The sequence below is a fragment of the Sorex araneus genome, chromosome 6, assembly GCF_027595985.1.
Source record: "Sorex araneus isolate mSorAra2 chromosome 6, mSorAra2.pri, whole genome shotgun sequence".
In the NCBI taxonomy this organism is placed as follows: Eukaryota; Metazoa; Chordata; class Mammalia; order Eulipotyphla; family Soricidae; genus Sorex; species Sorex araneus.
In genome coordinates, this window is record NC_073307.1 from 35645831 (window position 1) to 35666931 (window position 21101).

Below are 21101 nucleotides of genomic sequence, written 5' to 3' on the forward strand. Positions count from 1 at the left end.
AGAAAAGCTCTTAGAGAAGACAGATGGAAAACAAAACTCTTATGGGCTGAGGAAGGAGAGGCCTAGGGAAGTTAATCCCGTGCCTCTCCTCTTGTATTGAGTTAGTATTTAGACTTCACCTCATCATCTGCTTCTGTCTTGTGCTTTTGTTGCCACATTAACGTTCTTAACCTTTAGTTCTCCTTTCCTGTTCTCATCACTGTCACACTCAGTCTAGGGAAAAGAACTGCAAGGGGAAAAAAAGACACAACACAACACAGTCACACACACATACACATACATATAGGGGAATGCAGAAATGGTGGGAGATCAGCTATGAATCTCAATGAGATTTCAAAGTCGTGTTTCCCTCAGTGGAGAATCTTGTCTAGAAAAGGCCTCCTGTTAGCAGTGTTCCTTGAACTTGCCTCTGTCTCTTTGACTTCTCTTTGCAAAAGCTGAGAATCAACACCTGGTATTAACACCTGCTTCTATGATTGTGTCCTCCTGCTTCCAGCAGTGGTGGGATTGAGGACATCTTCCTTCAAGTGTCCCTTTGATTTCTCTAGGGGTAAACAATATTCTAAAAGCCTGATTTTTAAAAAATGGTCATTAGTAAATCACTGTGGGGTACAGTTACAAACTTTAGGAACTTTCATGTTTGTATTTGGTTTACGTCCCTCCACCAGTGCCCATTCTGCTCCACCAATTTTCTCAGTATCCCTCCCACCACCCCTACCCTCACTACCCCACCTTGCCTCTGTGGCAGGACAGTCCCTTTTGTTCTCTCTCCTGTTGGATGTTATAGTTTGCAATAGAGGTATTGAATGGCCATCATGTTTGGTCTATAGTCCACTTTTGGTACGCGGCTTTCAACCTGAGTGGGTCCTCCCAATATTCTCTACTAGGTGTTCCTTTCTCTGTCTCTGCTGCCTTTTCCCCCAGTATGTGAGGCCAATTTCCAATCTGTGGGGCAGACCTCCTGGTTCTAATCTCTACTACTCTCGGGTGCTAATGTCTCATTCTGCTACTTTATATTCCACACATGAGTGTGATCTTTCTGTCTGTCTCTTTCTTTATGACTCATTTCACTCAACATGACACTCTCCATGTTGATCCACTTATAGGCAAATTTCATGACTTCATCTTTTCTAACAGCTGCATAGTATTCCATTGTGTAGATGTACCAAAGTTTCTTTAACCAGTCATCTGGTTTTGGGTACTCTGTTTTTTTCCAGATTTTGGCTATAATAAATAGTGCTGCAATGAACATAGACATGCAGATGTCATTTCTACTATACCGTTTTGCCTCTCTTTCCCAGGAGTGGTATTGCAGGGTCAAATGGGAGCTCAATTTCTAGTTTTGTGAGAATCATCCATATTGTTTTCTAAAAGGGCTGAACCAGTCAGCATTCCCACCAGCAGTGAAGGAGAGTCCTTTTTCCCCTACATCAATGCCAACACCAACTGTTTTTGTTCTTTTGGATGTGGGCCAGTCTCTGTGGTGTGAGATACTATCTCATTGTCGTTTTGATCTGCCTCTCCCTAATGATTAGTGATGTAGAGCATTTTCTCATGTGCCTCTCAGGCATTCAGATTTCTTCTTTGGGAAAGTTTCTGTTCATTTCATCACCCCATTTTTTGATCGGGTTGGCAGTTTTCTTCTTCTGGAGTTTAACCAGCATCTTGTATATCCTTGATATCAACCCCTTATCAGATGGGTATTGGGTGAATATCCTTTCATGGTCCCATTTATTTATCTCTGTTTTCACTTGCTTGGCGAGTGGCATGTCATCTTTGAAGATACCGTTGGCTTCAATGTCGTGGAGGGTTTTGCCGACCTTGTCTTCAATGTACCTTATGGATTGTGGTCTGATGTTGAAGTCTTTAATCCATTTTGATCTGACTTTTGTACATGGTGATAGGTGGAGATCTGAGCCCATTTTTTTGCATGTGTCTGTCCAGTTTTACCAGCATCATTTATTAAATAGTCTTTCCTTGCTCCACTTCACATTTATTGCTCCCTTATTAAAGATTAGATGTTCAAACAATTGCGGTGGTGTGTAGGGATATTCCACCCTATTCCATTGATCTGCGCCTCTGCCTTTGTTTCAGTGCCATGTGTTTTAATTGTTACCGCTTTGTAGTAGAGTTTGTGGTTGGGAAGGGTGATGCCTCCCATCGTCTTTTTCCCAAGAATTTCTTTAGCTATTCGTGAGTGTTTGTTGTTCTATATGAATTTCAGGATTGCTTGATCAATTTCTTTAAAGAATTTCATGGGTATCCTTATAGGGATAGCATTGAATCTGTATAGTGCTTTAGGGAGTATTGCCATTTTGACAATGTTAAATCTTCCTATCCATGAGTAGGGAATACACTTCCATTTTCTTTGTCTTCTTTTATTCATGGAGTAGGCTCTAAATGTCTGATTTTAATGGTACCTAATCCAGAATGTTTCAAAGGACACCCTTCTCCCTGCCATGTCAGTCTCTTCTTTGGACTGGTCCATTCTGAAGTATCACACATTCCACTTCTTACCCTATACTACCTTCAAGGATGACACATCATCCTACTCCAATCCTACTGTCTTGGCATCTACCTTGCCAATTCAAAAGGAATTATAGCTCCCTTTTCTTACCAAGAGGAGAAGGCCTTCAAAAACCTTATTAATATGTACTATATAACGACTACCATAAGTACATATTGTGTTCATTTCTAATAATCTGACCTGCATCAATATTTATTTTCCAATTTCTAGGAAAACTCACAAATTCTTTGTTTTGTGGGTTCTATATTTGGGGAGGGTGGAGGGACTGGCACTTATATTTAGGACTTACACCTGTCTTGGCTTTGTACTCAGGTATTATTGCTGTCAGTGCTCTGGGAACCACAGGTGCTGGAGATTAAACTCAGGTTGCTACATACAAAGCAAGTGCCTTAATTCCCTATACTATGTTTCTGGACTCCATACTTTCTCTCTTTTTTTTTTTTTGGATCATACTGGGCAATGCACAGGGGTTACTCCTGGCTTTGCACTCAGGAATTACTTCTGGCGGTGCTCAGGGGACCATATGGGATGCTGGGAATCAAACCCGGGTCGACCTTGTGCAAGTCAAACGCTCTACCCGCTGTGTAATCGCTCCAGCCCCTGTTTTTTAATTATTAAAAAAATAGTTTATACATGTGAAAACAGGCATTCCCCTGGCCCCATGAGCTTCAATCACATTCCCTTCCCCAAAGGCTTTCTTGTCTGTCCGGGATACTGCAAACTCAGTCCTGCGCCTCAAGATTTCCCTTTATCCTGCCTGTCATTTTCTCCAGACTCTTATTATCTGCGATATGAAATGCTGGGTGCTGATAGATATTGGCAGAACCTGGTTAAAATTCATTTCACATCGCTTTCTCTTACTTCAAAGGAACAAAGGGGTTTGGAGGGAGGGGTGGCTTTCTTAAATCCTGAGAACAGAAAATCAAGTTATCTTTATGGTGTTAAGCATGAAGCTGGGTCTTTGTTTGAAAGGCAGCATCTGATGTTTCCTCGCTTTCTCAGCTCAGACAACGGGCGCTTCTGTATGTTATGTCGCTGGTCCCCAGCTTTGGGATTTTGTGGTGTCAGGGATATCTGACAGCTGACAAACTGTGGTTTGAGGGGTATTGCCTACCTCCTCCCATCCCTCTCAGTCAAGGCGGGGCATATGTAGGGATGCTCTGCTCCTTCCCCATAGCAGGGCTCAGCTGCACCGTGATGTTCTTCTCCATCCCACACAGAGTATTCTCTGGGGTTCACTGCAGACCCCTCCCACCCTGAGCACATCTGCATTCGCATCAGCCCTGCCAGTCACTTATCACTACTGCCACTGCCCTGCCCTGGCCAGTCGGTGCTGCACTCCAGGAGTTTAGTCTGCCAGTCATCAAGGAAAAGGTGACCTTGGGTGAACATCTAAACCCCAGTGAATGTGTAAAGACAAACTATAGGAGTCACCAGTTGTGTGGTGCTCCTCAATGGGTAGGCACGAATTTAGGCAAAGTCACTGAAAAGAAGAGGATACAATGATTTAGGGGTTGGTGGCACTGTTCCACACAAATTATTTTTTCTTCTTGCCTTCTCATCTGAACCTCACATCACTGTGGGTCAGGAAGTAGGACATGACTGACCTCTAGCCTATGGGACAAGAGTGCCTGGATTATTGCCATCTGTCATTTTAAGAGACCTTATTGGAACTCCCTCCACTGTCAAACTCAGAGCAGACTTCATATTTTGAGGTTTTTTATGGATAGATTGTGGTAGTGGTAGGAGGACATTCCTGCAGATTTTTCTGGTAGTGGAACCGACTTGGTATTTTGCTCCGGGACCACAGCAGCTTGAACACAGCTCCTGACCACCCTGTAATAGGGCCTTGAAGACAGCACAATTCAGCGCTGATCACTTGCTTATCAATATTGGATTCTCTGGGCTTCTCTGCCTATGCAATCCTGAAGCCCAGCAAACAAACAGAATAAATAACAGGATGCACTTCACAGGCACACAGAATTATAGGGTTTTGAGAGATGGCACGGTATCCTGCTCGAAGCCATAAAAGCACCCCAGCTGTTTCCCCATGTGCAGGAAATATATTGGTTTTACATTTTATAATTTCAAACTCTGTTGTCAACAGGCAACTTCTGTTACTTTATATTCCACTCAACGCAACCCGCCGTAATTCCTCATGGCAGAGCGAAGTAAAATATATTCCTCAGTGCTGACACTACTCATTGTTTTTTGTCTCCTATAAATGATTTGTGGGCCTGCTTTGAATTTGGGTAAGGAAGTGCATTTCCAGAAGCTTTTATAAGCAGCTGTATATTCTGAGGCACAGGAGACTCGGTCTCTTAGGAAACAGGAAAAGGCCATTTGGCTCTTTCACACAGGCCACTTATGTTTTCTCTCATTTCTTTCTGACCCTGTCCTTCAAGCCTCTCTTTACAGAGAAATTCATCAGGCGCCTGTTGAATCTATTAATCCCTTGCTTTAGTGCCCATCAGCCAGCAAACCCCTCAGGTAATCTTAGCAAGCCCTTTACTGCATCCTCTTATGGTCCATATCAGACAACCTCTTCCATTGCTTTTTTGTTGTTGATTCAGACTATCAAGTGGTCATTGTCAAGAGCAGATGAAGAGTGGACACCATTGTGTCTGCAACGTGGAAAAGATGAGGCGCCCTGGTGGTGAGCGTGTGACCTAAATGTCATGTCACGGTCAGGAATTATGTTTGGTTTCTGTACAAGGAGGTGGGGACTTGTTCATCCCTCTCAAATATGCATTTTATCATGGGACTTTTTTCTCAGGAATCCTCAAGTCATCATTGGTTTTGACAGGCCTGGCCCCCTCAGCTCCTGGTTTCTTTTGATTGGAATCTCAGTGTGTGGGGGGGATGATTTGCAAATGAAGCTGTGAATGATGGGGTGGGGCTGAGTCACATGGGACATAGGGGAGCTGCTCTGACTGTTTCTGGTACTAAAGAGAGGTGGGTATTCCCAGTGAAGGGAACAAACTGCTTTTTCCAAATGCTACATATAGAGTCAAGCTTAGCTCAGTGTAAACCTACTTTTTGCTACTGATGGAACGCCTGCATATCAAAAGATCTAATATAGTATGGAAAAGTTAATTGCACAAAAGCACTCATATTCATAAATATTGATGAATCACCTGTAAGGCTTCCATCTGAAAAGCACCATTGAGGGTCCTTAAACAAGGCCATGATTCGAACTGCCTATCTAGTATCATAAGTGATTGAGAATTGAAAATAGTAGCCTGCATTGTTTAAAATTATTTGGCCCCTTAATTAATCCACCATCAACCCTATAGTGTAGATGCTGTTATTTGCCTGTTTTATAGCTAGATGAGGAGACAAGACCAGAGAGGCTACCTAACTTCTTGCAGGATACCCAGTCAGTAGTAACACGCAGAATTTAAATCGGTGCACTGAATCCAGAACTTACACACAACAATTTGAGACTGCCAAATTATTGTTGTGAAATGAAATTATAAATTAGTATTACCCTCCTTTCATCGTGACTTTACTAAACACTCCATGAACATTGTCTTTTGAAATTTCACCTACAATGTTTGACCCTCATCCCTAATGCTACCCACCCTCCCGAGTCATCCACTTTTCCTGTACTTTTTTTTTTATTTTATTGAATCACCGTGAGATAGTTACAAGCTTTTCATGTTTGGGTTACAATCACAAAATGATCAAACGCCCTTCCCTCCACCACTGCACATTCCCCACCACCAAGAACCCTGGAATACCTCCCATTTCCCACCCTTCCCCTGCCTCCATGGCAGACAATATTCCCCATACTCTCTCTCTCTACTTTTGGGCATTATGGCTTGCAACACAGACACTGAGAGGTCATCGTGTTTGGTCCATTATATACTTTCAGCACACCTCTCCCATCCCAACTGATTCCTCCAGCCATCATTTTCTTAGTAACCCCTTCTCTATTCCATCCGCCTTCTCCCTCATGAAGTAGGCTTCCAGCTATGGGGCAATCCCCCTGGCCCTTGTATTTACTGTCCTGGGTGTCAGCCTCATGTGATGTTATTCTATACTCCACAAATGAGTGCAGTCCTTCTGTGTCTGCCCCTCTCTTTCTGACTCATTAGCATGATACTCTCCATGTTTATCCATTTATAAGCAAATTTAATGACTTCATCTCTCCTAAAAACAGCATAGTATTCCATTGTATAGATGTACCAAAGTTTCTTTAACCAGTCATCTGTTTTAGGGCACTTGGGTTGTTTCCAGATTTTGGCTATAATGAACAGTGCTGCAATGAATATTTAGATACAGATGTCATTTCCACTGTGCTTTTTTGCATCCTTGGGATACACTCCCAGAAATGGTATTGCAGGGTCATGGACTCTCAATTTCTAGCTTTTAAGGGCTGTCCATATTGTTTTCCAGAAAGGCTGGACCAGTCATCATTCCCACCAGCAATGAAAGAGCATCCCTTTCTCCCCACATCCACGCCAGCATTGGTTGTTTTTGTTCTTTTGAATGTGTGCAAGTCTCTGTGGTGTTAGATGATATCTCATTGTTGTTTTGATTTGCATCTCCCTGATGACTAGCAACGTGGAGCATTTTATTTCATGTGCCTTTTGGCCATTTGTATTTCTTTTTTGAGGAAACTTCTGTTTCTTTCTTCTCCTCAACAAAATATTAGCAAATAGAACCCAATGCTTCATCAAAAAGATCATACACCGTGACTAAGTAGGATTCATCCCAGGGATGCAAAGATGGTTTAACATTCACAAGTCCATCAACATAAGTCATCATATAAATAAAAGAAATATTAAAAACCATATGATCATATCAATAGATGCAGAGAAAGAATTTGACAAGATCCAGCACCCGTTTATGATGAAAACACTCAGCAAAATGGGCATCAAAGTGAAAGCCATCTTCCAAAAAAAGAGCAGCAGTGTTGGCCAGTGCAGCAGAAACCGGGAAAAGTATTCCCAACGCTCGCCTGTCCTTCGCCAACTACAAGACCAAGATGACTGCCCTTTGACGTCCTGATGGATATATCAAATCTTCCAGAAAGGCAATGGAAAGGATCGTTCATGACTTCTACGCAGATCTCTTTGACAGCCATGTCCACCTGCCCACATACCAAATTCCACAGGATAGATATGTCGTTCCCAAAATTCTCCCTTCTGAAATCTGACACGCCATTTTATCGGTAAAGACGTGAACAGCACCTGGTCCAGACAAGGTCAGACCCGAACAACTGAAGAATCTGCCACCAGTACTCATCAATACACTGGCTCGACTCTTCACATGCTACCTGTCTGAATGCAAGGTTCCATCTCAGTGGAAAACCAGTTGGATCATTCTGTTGTACAAGAAGGGAGACATCCACGACATCGGCAACTATCGCCCAATCTGCCTGCTGTCTTGTCTACAAGTTGTTCACTCGTGTCATTCTGAATAGAATATGCAGAACACTAGACAAAGGACAACCATGTGAGCAAGCCGGGTTCCGAAGGGGATTCAGCATGATAGACCATTACCACACAGTGACCAAACTCACTGAAGTTTCGAGAGAGTTCAAGATGCCGCTTTGTCTAATGTTCATCAACTTAAAGAAGGCCTTCAATTCTGTTAAGACTGAGGCAGTCATTGAAGCCCTGGCCAAACTGGGCATCCAAACTCAGTATATCAAAATCATCCTTGAGCTGTATTGTGGATTCACCACCAGGATCTCACCATTCTACAAGGAAGTGATCATTGATGTAAAGACAGGGGTGCAGCAGGGTGATACCATTTCACCGAAACTCTTCAGTGCCACCCTCGAGAACATCATGCGATGACTGGAATGGGAAGGAATGGGAGTGAAGATAGATGGTCGACAATAATACTACCTCCGCTTTGCTGATGACATCATTCTCATAACACCAAACAGTAACCAAGTGGCACAAATGCTGGCCGACTTCGACCACGAGTGTGGAAACATCGGATTGCAGCTGAATCTCAACAAGATGATGTTCATGAAAAACAAACTGGTCCTTGAAGCTCCATTTGCTCTCAATGGAATGAACATCTCTGAATGCAGCAGCTATGTGTACCTGGGTCGAGAAATCAACATGAGGAATGACTTGGTGCCAGAACTGCACAGGAGGAAAAGAGCAGTGTGGAATGCCTTCAAGAGCATTGAAGAAGTGGTTAAGAGAACAAAGAACCTCCAACTCTGGGCACATCTTTTTGATTCCACCATTCTTACTGCACTAACATACCTCAGAGACCTGGGCCCTACGCAAACAGGATGAGAACGCTATCAGAGTATCCCAAAGAGGAATCAAAAGAGATATGCTAGGAGTATCACGTCTCACTCAAATGAGAGATAGAATCCGGAGTTCTGACCTCCGTAGACAGTCAAGAATCAGGGACGTTATCTTGTTTGCCAAGACACCAAAAATCAGATGGACTGGTCATGTAATGTGATTCAGAGATGACCACTGGACTAGAGCTATTACTGAGTGGATTCCATGGGATGTCAGAAGACCTCGCGACTGCCCACCAACTAGATGGTCAGATTTCTTCATCAAATCCCTGAATGAACGATTTGAGGCTCTTCCTATTCCTGGAGCAAGCAGATATCATTGGGCTGCACTAGCTCGCGACAGGGACAAATGGAGACGTTACTGGCACCCGCTCAAGCAAATTGAAGATCAACGGGATGACAAGTGATACAAGTGATCTAGAAAAAGCCCATGGGAAGAATCATTCTCAATGGGGAAAAACTGAAAGCCTTCCCTGATTGGGCACAAGACAAGGTTGCCTGCTTTCGCCACTCTGATTCAATATTGTACTGGAAGTCCTGGCCATAGCAGTTATACAATAAAAGATATCAAGGACATACAGATAGTAAAGGAAGAGGTCAAGATACCACTGTTTGCAGATGATATGATATTATACTAAGAAAACCCTAAAGACTACAGAAAAGCTCTTAGAAACAATAGGTCGATTTAGTAAAGTGTCAGGCTGCAAAATCAACACCCAAAAGTTTATGGATTTTATTATTATATACAAATAATGAAAGAGAAGAAATAGATATTAAAAAAACAATCCCATTCACAATAGTACCTCAGAAAATCAAGCACTTTGGAATCGGCTTAACCAAAGAGGTGAAGGAACTATACAAGGAAAATTACAAAACACTACTTTAAGAAATTAAAGAGAATACTAGGAAATGGAGACAAAGTGCCAATACTGCCCAAAGCACTATACAAATTTAATGCTGTCCCTATCAGAATACCCATGACATTATTCAAAGAAATAGAAAAAACACTCCTGAAATTCATATGGAACAATAACCCCCCACGAATAGCTAAAGCAACCCCTGGGAAAAAGAAGAAGGGCAGCGTCACCTTCCCCAACTTTAAATTCTACTACAAAGCAGTAATAATTGAAACAGCATGGTATTGGGCTAGAAACAGACCTGCAGATCAATGAAACAGAGTTGACTATTCTGTCACAGACCCCCAAATATATGGCCACTTAATCTTTGTCAAAGGAGCAAGAAATGTGAAGTGGAACAAGGAAAGTCTCTTCAACAAGTGTTGCTGGGAAAACTGGATAGCTACATGCAAAAAAAAAGAACTCTGACCTCTGTCTAATCCAGGCACAAAAGTCAGATCAAAGTGAATTAAAGACCTCAATATAAGACTTGAATCTATAAGGTACATAGAGGAAAATGTAGGCAGAACTCTCCATGACATTGAAGCTAAAAGCATCTTTAAGAATGAAACAGCACTGACCATGCAAGTGGAAGCAAACATAAACAAATGGAACTTCATCAAAATAAGAAGCTTCTGCACTTCAAAAGAAACAGTGACCAAAATACAGAAAGAGCCCACAGAATGGGAACGAATATTTACCCAATACCCATCTGGTAAGGGATTAATATCTGGATATATAAGACACTACTAGAATTTTCCCATCCTTTGAAAGGATGCCCCATCTAGTAATTTGCTGCTTCACCTTGCAGGAAGGTTACCAGCTTGAGAATTTGGTTAAGTATTTCAGTGAAGAACTATCATGCTCTATGTGGCAGCCTTCAGTCTCCATAGTAGAGAATGATTCAGTCCACTTCTCCAGTGAACAATATTTAGATTTATTTCATTAATCTGAAATAAGCCACTCCTGCTTTCCCACAGCCTCATTTCCATTCATTTGGCTGCATTGAAGCCGGTTTCCGTGGTTGACTTCTCCATTGTTAAGGAGAGATTTCATCAACTAATTGAAAAGAGCACAGCTCTGTCCTCGTCAGAGCTAAATACGGACAACAATTTCACCACTGATGCCAGACACATTATCAGTATCCCGATCTTTGGCCTTTGATACTTTCAAAAGATGTCCCAGGGGAAATCTTTGGCTGGAATGTTAATCTGTTGCTTCTCTGACCTTCTACACATGTACCACATTATTATTACAAACCACATGCTTCTCTTTTCACGCTGTCACTTGACAATGGGACCATCAGGCAATTCATCTTTAGACTAGATAGCTGGAACAAAGTGCATACCAGTAAGTGAAGTCAGATTGGCTAATGGTATTGTTTAAATGCAATAACATTTCTCTTCTGAAATCCACCCAGATTTCCAGTGATATGTCATGCCTATGGGGGATGCTTGGCAACAATTAGCTACTGGTGATTCATCAAAGCGTCTCAGTGTGGGGATTTCTTTTTAACTCCCCCACCTCTACCCCAACATGCCTTGGAAACATAAATTAGTCCCTGAATTGCAACGGTGTGGATTTATCACTAGAATTTCCTGTCTTTACCTCTTTCCTTCTTTCATCTGGCAGATGTTTGTTTCATCTTCAGATTTACAGAGCTGCAAGCTGGGATCTGTGAGCATTTAGCAATACTAAAAAGCCATTTCTGTTAAGACAGCTCAAATGTCAAATGTCATCTCCTTGGGAAGTCTTCTTTTGACCACCTCACATAAAATAAGCCCCAGTTCTATTAGTATCTGTTCTCCTTGTGCCACTTTGTTTCTCTTGATTACTCCTTTCATCAGCTGTCATACCACATGTTTATTCATTGACCATCTATTCCTACCACTAGCAGGAAGGTTTCATGTTCAGTTTCTTTACTGCTCTTCCCACCAGAGATGTGGGAAGAGATGTGGGACAGTGCCGATTTCCTACAGGGCTTCAGATGGACTCATCTTTCTTGAAGGATGCAGAATCTTCCTCCCTGGACCATACACATGGAACAATGTTATTAGGGCTCAGAAACTGTACATCATGGATAGCTCGTGAAGAGGTCTCTGTTGGAAGCCTGTAATGAAAGGAGGGAAAAATATTATCCAGAATGACTGCTTCTTTCTAGTCTGACCTTGTCAGCAGAAGCATTTGAAAAATATGCCCATAGGAAACTCTACTTTTGCATTTATGGATTCTTTTGGTGTGCTGATTGTCATTTTTGATGCTGAGAGAGTGACCTGGGTTTATTATCAAACACTCATATTAGATACCAGGGATTTCTGAAGCTGTTCTGAACAGAACTTTTAGCTATATACTAGAGATGAATAGTCCTTGTGACCAGAATCTTCTAAGCTTGGAGTACAGTGTGTGTGTGTGTGTGTGTGTGTGTGTGTGTGTGTGTGTGTGTGTGTGTAGGCTCACCAGCTCTTCCGGCCTCAATATAGTTACAGTACAAAGACCTCTGGCCCAGGAGGAAGAGCTCAGTGGCTTTGAATGCCTGTCTGTAAGCATAAGATCAGGAGTAAAATTCCCAAGTGTCACACCAGCACCAAGCATAATCTTGCTCCTCTGTCTGAGCCCAGCGACTCAGATATCTGTGCCCCTCCAGTGCCACAAGCAATTTCCAATCACACCCCATTGAATGAGTAATAAGCATCCCCAACTACCTCCAGCAAACACCACAGCTAGAAAGGTATAGAGTACCAAGTCCCGGAAGTGTGGCCATTGATGGGCCCAGGGACAAGCACTGCAGTGATCCCCAGCTGGCGTCACAGCATTGCTTCTGTGTCTCAACTAAGGGTATGAGCCCTGGGAGCACGTGTGGACTCAATGAAATGGAAGGAGTACAGACCTCAGTGAGCAGTGAGACTTCCTGTGCCAACCCCAGCCACGTCACAGCCAAGTGAGGGTGCAGCCTCATATCCTCCTCCTCCCTGCAATGACATCAGCAAGTGTGAAGGGAAAAAGAATGGAATGAAGTGGGAGGGAACAAAAAAGTAAAATATAACTTAAAAAGACGGCCTCTGAAGTGATATTGTGGATTGCCTCTGGTCCTTTTCAAGCAACTCAATAAAAGCCAACATTTTAATCCTGTTAGGCTCCTGGGACATTATGTATTTTTTTTTCAGGATGCTTCAGTGGTTTGAATACATTCCTTCTGCTTCCAAAATTAACAAACTCATAAATAATCATTTCTGGAAAAAAAGGGCAGGGAATGCTTCAGGATGTAGTTAAGTGGGCTGGGTACAAATGATTCATCTTCCTTGAATTTTCCACAGACCATAGTTATTTTCTTTCCCCACTGAGAAAATGACCAGCCTTCCCCTGTGCATGTGATAATTACTACATTGACATAATAACCATTAAGGAGAGTTGCTATGGAAATCTTCAGTACAACCCTCAGTGGTGGGTTCAGTGGACCAGTTAAGGAGGCATGAAAAGGTACAGTTTATGATCATCTGGTTACAATATTTCAAATCATTTCCCACATTTTAAAATTTGTTGAATTAGTTCATCATCTTCCTACCCAGAACTCTCCTGACTGTTTCCTACAAATATCTGCTTCAACGTCTAATCAATCTCAGTTAACCAGGAGCTGGCATTGACAAAGAGGGAGAGAATACAGGAGAGGTACACGGAGAAAGTTGAGCGGAGTGGTGCTTAAAACTGAATCTTAAAAACTGGGCTTAAAAACACTGAAGGGAGGAAAAATGATCAGAAAATATTCTTCTTGAGTGGCAAGCAGCCTCAGATTGTGCTTCAGGGATTCATGAAAAGGTGTTCAGTGCTGTGGAAGAGAAGCAATCATGTGACTAATGCAAATTGCAAATCTCAAGGAAGGAAGAATAGGAGTTGACATATTCGAAGAATCCAGACTCTGCTCCCCTGCTGGAGGAAGTCTCACATGCATTTGACTTTCCCCGCAGTGACTCGGGAGTTTTCTTTGACTGGAAAAATAGAAGATGTGATTGCTGCATTCCAAGGATATCAGTGGGAACAAGACATGAATATAGGGAAGACTAGAACCTCAGCTGCAGGATTTTCCCCTTTAAGCAGGAGCTATGTTCTTTCAAATCAACCTATGATATCTATTTTGCAAGGTTATTGCTTTTTTAAATTTATTTTTATTGAATCACTGTGAGATAGTTTACAAGCTTTCATGTTTGGGTTACAATAACACAATGATCAAACACCCATCCCTCCACCAGTGCACATTCCCCACCACCAATATCCCCGGTATACCTCCCTTTTCCCACCTTTTAATCTTTATTGTTAGCTGCCTCTAAAGAAGTCTGTAAAAGTATAATGAAATTTCCAAAGCTGCTGCTATGTGCTTAGAAAACTTCTAATTTCTCATTCATCTTAATGGAGATCGAATTCTGTTCAACTCAATGAAGATCAAATTTTTCAAATCAGCTTTTCATTCAAGGGAGAAGGAAAAGAAAGGATGTTTGTTTGAATGATTTCTTCCATAGAAATGCTTTTACTTTATTTTGGGGTCACACATGATGGTGCTCCAGGCTTACTCCTGGCTTTGTGCTCAGGGATCCTAGCAGGGACTCAGGAGACCATATGTGGTGAGAGGATCAAACCCAGGTTGATTGCATGCAATAAAAATGGCTTACTCACTGTATTATCTCTAGCCCCATTTTCTTCTACAAAAGCAAACTGAAATGCATTGATTTTAGTTTATGCTACAATTTTTGTTTGATACCAACATTTGCTTTGTATTCAGCAAAACCCAGGAGATGAAAAAAAATATTTCCAACAGGAAAAAATAGCCCATAATATTTGGAGCTTTTATGGGAACACCTAAGGAGTTTGGAAAAGTGCAAGTGAATTTAAAGTATGATTACAAAGTTAAAATGAGATGGATGAGATGTCTCAAAGACTAGATTGCCTGCTTTGCATAGGGGACTCTTAGATTCACTTCCCTGCACTGTGTGTTCCTCTAAGCACTGAAGCAGAGTAACCCCCTTGCACTATATGTCCCTCCATCAAAATATGTTAAAATTCTATGAATTATTACTTGATTCTGCTCATATTGAGGCCCTGTTATATCCCAGACTTAGATCTAGACCCTAATCACAGCTTAGCTGATCAGCATCTTGGAAATTAGTCTGGGTGCTAGAAGTGACCCCCCACTGCACTGTTATGAGACTTTCTTAGTTTCCAATGATGCTACAGCTCATTCCCAGAACTCTTTGGTTTGAAGCATCTTTTTTTTTTTTGTCTTGGCACTCAAAAGTCTGAAATTGGATTTAAGGGTTGGCAAAGCTCCATTCCTTCTGAGATATTAAGGGATAATCTATTTTTCACCTTCCCAATTTCCAGAGAATGCTGGCTCTGTGTGTCTGTAAAGAAGCTCCCCAATCCTTACTGAGGTCTCTCCTCTCCTCCCCAGCCTTTTCTCTCATATAGCTATTTTTGATTACGTTGCACTTGTCCAGATAATCTTAGGTGCTGTGCCATTTTTGACTCTTTGACATAATCATAACTGCTGAATCCCTTTTACCTTATTAGGCAATGTATTCATAGGTTGCAGGGATTGGAATATGGAGGAGAGGATACATTCAGCCATCTATGCAGAAGTCAACATCATACTTTTTTCTAAAAAAAAGTGTGTTCCTATTTGTTATTTATCCTGCTGCATCTCTTGTTTATTGTGCACTCATAGTTCTGATTTGCAGCTCCCTGATAGTAAGTGATGAGAGTTAATAAGGATGTGGAGAAGTTAGAACCCTCATACCTTGCTGGTAGGATTGTAAAATAGTATAGCCATTGTAGAGAGTTGTCTGGCAATAGTTTAAAAACCTAAATATGGAATTTTTTTCTTTTTTTGGATTTTCTCATATCAAGCATTCAGAGGTTACTCCTGGCTCTGCACTCAGGAACTACTTCTGGTGGTGCCTTGGGGACCATATGGGATGCCAGGGATCAAACCCGGGTCGGCCACACTCAAGGCGAATGCCCTACCTGCTGTACTATCACTCTGGCCCTAATTTTAGAATATTTGATCCATCCATCCATACATACACACACACAAACACACACATACACACACACACAAACACACACATGCACATGCACACGCAAACCCTTCAGTGCCAGGGATTAAGCCTGGGGCTCCTGCATGTAAAGCATATACTCATGTCCTACTTACATTTTTCCTTTCACTGAAAAAAGATTAGGCAGCACCTAATTAGCAAGAATGACTTATAATTAATAAGGACCATCCTCTGGTGAGACTTATGCTCCACCCCCACCCCACAGGCATCAAACCCAGGGCCTCACACATGCAAGGCAAGGCAAGCAAGTTCTCCACCTCTGAGCCATGTCCAGGCCCGAGTCCCACTGTTCTTTTGTTTTTATAGAAATTAATTTATTAGGGGCCGGAACAATAGAACAGCGTGTAGGGCATTTGCCTTGCATGCAGCTGACCCAGGTTCAATCCCCAGCATCCCATATGGTCCCCAAGCACCACCAGGAGAAATTCCTGAGTGCAGAGCCAGGCGTAACCCCTAAGCATTGCTGGGTGTGACCCAAAAGGAAAAAAATTATTTATTTATTAAACCTTTATGGGCTGGAGCGATAGCACAGCGGGTAGGGCATTTGCCTTGCACACAGCCAACCCGGGTTTGATTCCTTCGTCCCTCTTGGAGAGCCTGGCAAGCTACCGAGAGTATCCCGCCCGCATGGCAGAGCATGGCAAGCTACCCATGGCGTATTCGATATGCCAAAAACAGTAAGAAGTCTCATAATGGAGATGTTACTGGTGCCTGCTTGAGCAAATCAATGAGCAACGGGATGACAGTGAGATAGTGATGCTTTTGTCATACTTTAAGAAAACTCTGAACTTCAATTGACCAGAGCACATCATTTGCATGCAGAGAGGAATCCCCATTGTTTTTGTGGGACCATGTGGTAACTAATACTGCCAGTAATAATCTAATGCACCAAGCCAGTAATAGCCCCTGTGCACCACTGTTTAGGACCCAAAAATCAAGCATAAAAACAGATAGCACCAACTCTTCCGACCATAATTACTTCTTCACAGAAACAGCTCTTTGCAAATTCACCCAGATTTTTCCCATTGGTTATGATTCTAATGCTCATTGTTACCCTTTTCCTTTCTTTTTTTCTTTTGGACACCACACACCCACCAGTGCTCAGGGTAATATGTGATGCTAGGGATCAAATCCTCAGCTTTGGCATGCGAAGCATGTGCTCCAGCCCTTTGAACCATCCCCCAGACCTCCTTTCCTATAAGACAGACCTCACTATTAAGTATTTGTTATGTTCCTGGCACGAAGCTTTATACATGATATATTCTTTTTTCCTTTCCTTAACCCCTTGAATGCAACATTATTTCCACACTTTATAAATGACAGTGTAGAGGCTTTCAGGACTGATCTAATGTCCTTCCCTAACACTTTCTAACCCCATTTTGGCTTGTCCACTATCTTCCAAGTGACAAATCCAGAGAATTGACTGCCCCCAGATGTCACCTTGTTGCTGACTCAATGCTATGAAATTAGAGGCTGCCTGGCCCTTTTCAATGCAACTGCTCAAGCCTTATCACGCAGAACTCTTAGTAGCACAAGTCTTATCTCTCAGAACTCTTAGTAACTTAGATTTCTCCTTTACCTTCCATCTAACAAGGCTCCAGAGCCTGTTGAACTCCTTCCAAGATGGCCCTGGAATCTTTCTTTTCCTTGTTTGGGTTTTTTTTTGGGGGGGGACATGGGGGGCACACTCAGCAGTGCTCAGGCATTACTCCTGGCTCTGCACTCAGGAATCAATCCTGGTGAGCTTGGAGGATGGACCATATGGAAAGCAAGGGATTGAACCTGGGTTGGGCCCATAGAGGCAAACACCCCACCCGCTGTACTATCTTCCTGGTCCCTGGAATCTCTCTTCCTATTTCCATAACTCCAATGGCACCACAATAGTTTGACCTTGTCTTGACTGCACTCTTCTTGTGACAGTTACTAAACTGCCTTCTAACTGACTTCCCTCTCTAGGTTGTCACTCATTCAGTCTATTTCCATTTTTGTGAATTTATTCTGTCCCTTGCTCCAGCATAATCTTTGAAAAATGTAATTTCTTGTTCTGTCAGTTCTATAGTTAAAATTCTATCATGGTTCCCATTTGCCTTTGAGCCTCACATCATCTCTCTAAACTTCCGTTCAACTTTTCCTCCTCTAACACTCTGTTTCTTCTTCCCCCTCCTCTATTATTGAATTAGGTAAGCTAATTCAATAAACAGATATGAATGAAAGAATATTTGTGTAGTTTTTCACACCCCATGAGAAAAACTAAACTAATTTTGAGGTAAATATTTTAATAAATGGACATTTTATATAAATACTGGTATAGAACTTATCATTTTTTTATTTGGATTTCCTGTTACAAAAATTATTGTTAAGAAATAGCAATCTTTCTAAAAATGTATAGTTGACCCAGTATTTTTATGTCTAATAACCTTTTTGAGATTCTTAGAATTTATGAAAAGAAAATGGGCATAAGAGCTCTAAGTGTTAAATATGTCATTAAAGATCCTATTCTTTAACATAATCTTTGTATTCAGGAATATTAGCATACTGTTTATTAAGAAAATTTAGAGACATATCCAATAATAGAGTACTTATTTACAAATTAATTTATATTTTGTATATTTATACCAATTAGAAATCATGGTTTTCTAAAATTTTGCATATAAAACATTTATCATCCAATTTTAAATTGAAAAAGCAGAAGGTTTTGCCTCATAAATAAATACTGACACACAGACATATATATACATATATATACACACATAAAAAAGAAATCAAGTTAGCTAAATAAATCAGTCTATTCATAGAAAGATTGCACTCATCTATGGTATATAGAATAACAGAGTGGGAGACTAACACCCAAGAACTGTAGAAATAAGTACCAGGAGGTTGACTCCATGGCTTCGAGGCTGGCCTCACGTTCCGGGGAAAGGTCAACTCAGAGAAGCGATCACCAACTACATTGTAGTCGAAGGCCATGTGGGGGAAGGGAGTTGAGGGCTGAATGAGGGCTAGAGACTGAGCACAGCGGCCACTCAACACCTTTATTGCAAACCACAACAGCTAATTAGAGAGAGAAAACAGAAGGGAATGCCTTGCCACAGTGGCAGGGTGGGGTGGGGGGGAGATGGGATTGGGGAGGGTGGGAGGGACACTGGGTTTACGGGTGGTGGAGAATGGGCACTGGTGAAGGGATGGATTCCCAAACTTTGTATGAGGGAAGTATAAGCACAAAAGCGTATAAATCTGTAACTGTACCCTCACGGTGATTCTCTAATTAAAAATAAATAAATAAAAAAAAAACCCTTTAAAAAAAATAAAAAAAATAAATCAGTCTATTATTTTTTTCTACTCCTAGGATATGTGATAACTTAAATTGTTTTTTACTCCACATTTTCTTTACAATGTAGAGTAAAGAGGGCTATGGGTTGGGGGATAGACAAAGAGATGGACACAGAGGATTGTAAGGACAATAAAAATACTCTGGGTGATACCACAATGATAAATCCAAGTCATTATGCATCCATCCAAATTCACAGAATGTAAAACACTGAGAATGAGCCCTAATGCAAACCGTAGAGTCTGGCGGTTACAATGTGCTCCTGTAGGTTAACGGGACAGCATGGAGAGGGGTTTTGAGAGTGGAGGCACTGACTGTGCCTGGCTGGGAGCAGGCAGAAATCTCTGCTCCTCTTGGCTTTGCCGTCAACTGAAAACTTCAGGAAATAAAGTTTTTACATTCAAATTCTTTTTTGAGAGGTCTTTCATCTCAGTGTGGCTTTGCTTTTTAAGGCTGTAAATGTATGATTCAGTGTTATAATCTGAAGATACTACACCCACCACCAAAGTGCCAACATCCTTTTATCACAGTCCTTGGGAACTTTCCCCAACCTTTCAATCTACGCTCCTTTCCCCCCACCCCCCCACACACACCACGATCTTGGCCCTGGTCACCTTGTTTCTGTTGTCAGAATCTAAGGATTTTTGTCATTAGAAATTTTCCTTCCCTTTATTTTGTTCTTTCTGATTGGGACTGGGCCTCCTCCATCCAGATTTCCCATTTCCCAGTAGCTAGGCGGTCACACCCAGGGACTGCCCCTGGTGCCGTATAATCCCATCCACAGCCAGCATCCAGAGACTTAAAAGCCAGCTCCCGGAAGTGCGTGGCTGCTTCATAGCCGCGCATTATCTTATAGCCTATTTCTCCCTCTGGGAGAACCTGGCAAACCACTGGGAGTTTCCTGCCCACATGAGAGAGCCTCGCAAGGTCCCCATGGTATATTTCCTGCCCACATGAGAGAGCCTCGCAAGGTCCCCATGGTATCATTCCCCTGACCCTGAAAGAGCCTCTAATCGTTGGGAAGGATGAGTAGAAAGAGGCTTTTAAAATCTCAGGGCTGGGACGAATGGAGACGTTACTGAGGCCGCTCAAGAAATTTGACGATCAACGGGATGATGATAATTATTTTGTTCTTCCTACTTCACCCATGAGTGTGTAACCCCATTTTTTGTCATTCTCAATGTGTTTCTTTCTCTCTTCCATTATTTCATTGTGGTCTCTGGCTCTGGTCAGGCATCATTCAGATTATACCCTAGCTCAGCCTCATTTCTTACTTTCCAGGTGACTGTAAACATGCCACCATAGTTTCCTTAACACTTTTTTTCCTCATCTGGATTTAAGAAAATATAGAAGGGTACATGAAAACAATACTAGATTTTTTTAAATTCAAGGAATGGAACACAGAAGCATATTATCTGATACCATCTAGACATTTCATAAATAAGAGCTATTTGAAGTTATCTTTAAATATGTAATTATTATAATTTTTAAATGTTTTACAATCATAGAAAGCAAAGTTGATTATGAAGACACAGACACTGAAAAGTGAAAAGGCCCATTTCTTAACCTTTATCAATAGAGTACAAATGAAGCCAAGGAAAGCAAGGTAGTTAAACACCTCAAGAGTGACATCCAGTGAGAGGGAGGTTGTGTTTATGAGGAAACTGTACTTTTATCTGCCTTCTAAAATGCAAAATTTTTATGAAAGCAAATTGAGCTCCATGTTCAGAAATATGGACCTAGAAATGGTGATGGCGCCAACTGAGGATGCAAATAACAGAGACTGGGGCTGGAGAGATACCACAGGGGGTTAGCTTAGGTATTTGCCTTGCTAACTGCCCCCAGTTCAGATTCCCAGCATGGCCCATAGCATAGCCAAGTATCACTCCAGAGCCCTGGAGTGTGTGCCCTTAACCCCTTTTCCCTCCGATAAAAGAGCAAAATAATAACAGGGAGGTGCCCCTGG